The following is a 2,848-nucleotide window of genomic DNA, read 5'->3' on the forward strand; positions in this document are numbered from 1 at the left end:
CTTTTAGCCTTAATTTAAAAAACTTGATCTCAAAGGACAAGAGTATGGCATCAATTTGCTGCTGGTGATGGCCAAAAAATGACCCCCTATGAAATTAAAAACGAAGCTTTTAAGCTTCTTTAAGCTTATACAAAGGCTTATTAATTTGTTAGCCTAAAACTCATAGAATGATGGTGCCATGATAGGGGAGATTGGATTTTTCAATGTCAGGCTGAACTACAAATTTTCTAAGCAGAGATAGAGGGGTTTGGGGTTTTGAAGCCCTGGGAATCTAGCCATAAAGTCGATTTGAGTTGAGACGGACCATAGAGCTTGATTGCTCCAAAGAGCTTACCTTCGCACAAAATGATAGGCAATTGGAAACCCCCGATGTAAGTTGAGCTCTGGTACCATTGTTGTGCAGATCAAATGCGAGACTTGCATGTAACGAAAACTGCACTCTCTTACTCTCTTTTCTTATAAAAATTGAAAGCACGACTCATAAAACTCAAAATAGACTTAAAGAATTGCAAAGCAATATTGAGCAACATACTATTGGGTGCAATTTTTCCCCATACATGGAGTGGGAATCTCTTCTATGCCGTATTAATAATATTAAAATGAATATTGCTTTGCCCAAAGATAGGCCCTTTACAATCACTCTTTTTGCAAAAGAGTTTGAGTTAACTAAATAGATGGTTACAATCAGTTGCACAACTCGCAACTACTAAGAGCCATAAAATATTTCTAAAATATCTTCAATATATATTCTAAAAATCTCACATATCGATAAATATTTACAAATAGTATATACGCACACCTTAGAATAAATGGCGGTGTGTCTATTTAGTTAAGAATCCTTTGGAACAAATTGTGCTTGCCACATATATCGAATTCATATTGCTCTACACATCAGCTGTCAAAACTTTCAAAAATCGTGTTAGAAAAATAATTAACCGAATAAATGCAGCTAGCCATAATAATCAACTAATCATCGAAATTCCATTAAATAATCAAATCATGTAGATGTTAGCACTTGACATTTGAGTATTGTAGCATCACCGCGTCACCCACATTCACACCTGCAAGTCTCACGCTTAGAAAGGATCATCAACCTTCTGCCCAAAATGAAAAGTAATTCGCTCTTAAAAACGTGCCCCACACTAATAGAGAACCATTCAAGGCACTCATCCTATCAACATGCACACAAGGGAGAGAACCATTAAAGGCACTCATCCCCTCATGTAGGTGCCTCCTAGTAACATTCACTGCTATGTATCCCAACAAATAGCTCTTGAAGAGTTGTCTATTGGAGTAGTGGGCCAAGGTTATTTGAGATAATCTGTTGCAATTCATTGCCTCAAATCAACACGAGACTACTTTCATTAGTCCCCAAATCTAAAACTACTTTTGCCATTGAGTGGGGTGCCTTTACGTCTTTAGTTATGCTATATGGTTATCCAAATGGACCTTATTATGCCTATTGTATTGGAAAGGCTCAATACACTCTCTTCATGAATATGATTTGATAATTCCTAGAGCTTTTCGAGCAAGAAAACCTCCAATGATAATCGAAGTCCTTATAAGATGTCAGCAATTCTATATTGTTTCCCTATATCCTATCAAGTGCCAATTTTGGAGCAAGCATGATGTGATTATGGCACATATTGTTTGTTAGAATAATATATTAACTTATATGTCAAAATTTATTTCTCTATCCACCAACTCTAAGTAGATTTAGAGATGCATGGGTCTTGTAGGGTATTCTTGTATATGCACTTTGCACTTTATAAGCTTCTATTCCATTTTTAGTGGACCTTGAATGCTAGGAAGCTTACAAAAAGTATAAAACTGATCTCTCTTGTCATCCAAGTCTAAATGCTATTCATCTATATGTAATGTTTCATGTGCTAATACACCACTACACTAAACTTATGTGCCAACATGTAGAGCATGAGCTAGATAAATAAATCAACTTTGCTAGCACTGATATAAAAAATGCTAAGATCAACTACATCACCATCAAGCAAGAGGGATTGGCTAATGGTTTAGTTTACACCATCAAAAATTTTCACCATTACCTCTTGGGAACTTCATTTACTTTTGATCAATCATCATGCTCTCCTCCATCTTGTAAATATACCAATTGCATCATCATTCATTGTTGCTTCACTTAGATTTTGACTCTCAAGAGGTAGTTATGAAAGGGATGCAATGATCCACCATTGACCGTCTCTCATGCTTCACTCATGGTGAAGTTTTGATTGGCATTGAGGATGATCTCGAACCTACGAGCCAATAAGAAGTCAATTATACAAAGAAGGGCAAGATAATATGCCACGTTTGTGATGACGTAAGCATAAATACAACTTTATTCTTAAACAAGCTCATGCATACATTGTTGAAGAATATTTTAATCCTTTTGTCATTGCTACAAAGTTCTTTAATTTCAACTATGCTAGCCTACACTTTTTTTAAACGGTACCATATATGTCTATGCCAATAATATAAGGTAACTCAATGAAGGGTAAAGTGGACTTAACCTCTATCATGGTATATAATAGACTTTGTATGTTGAATAGCCCAAGTCTCAAACCGCTACATTTAATTGCAAGATATGATTTAATCACATGGTCCGAATATAAAACCTTCAAAATACAAACACAAGGGCAAGTATCAAGTTAATAGTACCATTTTTGTAATCCACAAATTGATTGAGGACTGTTTTTTTATTAGTTGGAATCTTGATTCCTTGCATATTCCCTCTTCTCACTTTATCTTCTACTAGCCACCCTAGTGCATATTGCCTCTTCTCACTTTATCTCCCATTAGCCACCCTACTGCATCAACAACAATCACCCTTGTCTTA

The 2,848-nt window shown here is 35.7% G+C and overlaps 1 long non-coding RNA gene across 1 annotated transcript; it reads right to left on the reverse strand.

The window, feature by feature from the left end:
• Window positions 1-634: 634 nt before the first annotated feature.
• Window positions 635-2,616, reverse strand: LOC148039567 (uncharacterized). The gene is made up of 3 exons (XR_015688323.1): window positions 2,523-2,616; window positions 2,061-2,267; window positions 635-895 (listed from the first exon to the last, which is right to left on the reverse strand). It is a non-coding gene; the product is annotated as an uncharacterized LOC148039567 (long non-coding RNA).
• Between the last annotated feature and the right edge of the window lie 232 nt (window positions 2,617-2,848).

This window comes from Lygodium microphyllum, chromosome 2, assembly GCF_053477565.2.
Source record: "Lygodium microphyllum isolate KBCC chromosome 2, Lygodium_microphyllum_v1.1.10, whole genome shotgun sequence".
Classification (NCBI taxonomy): domain Eukaryota; kingdom Viridiplantae; phylum Streptophyta; class Polypodiopsida; order Schizaeales; family Lygodiaceae; genus Lygodium; species Lygodium microphyllum.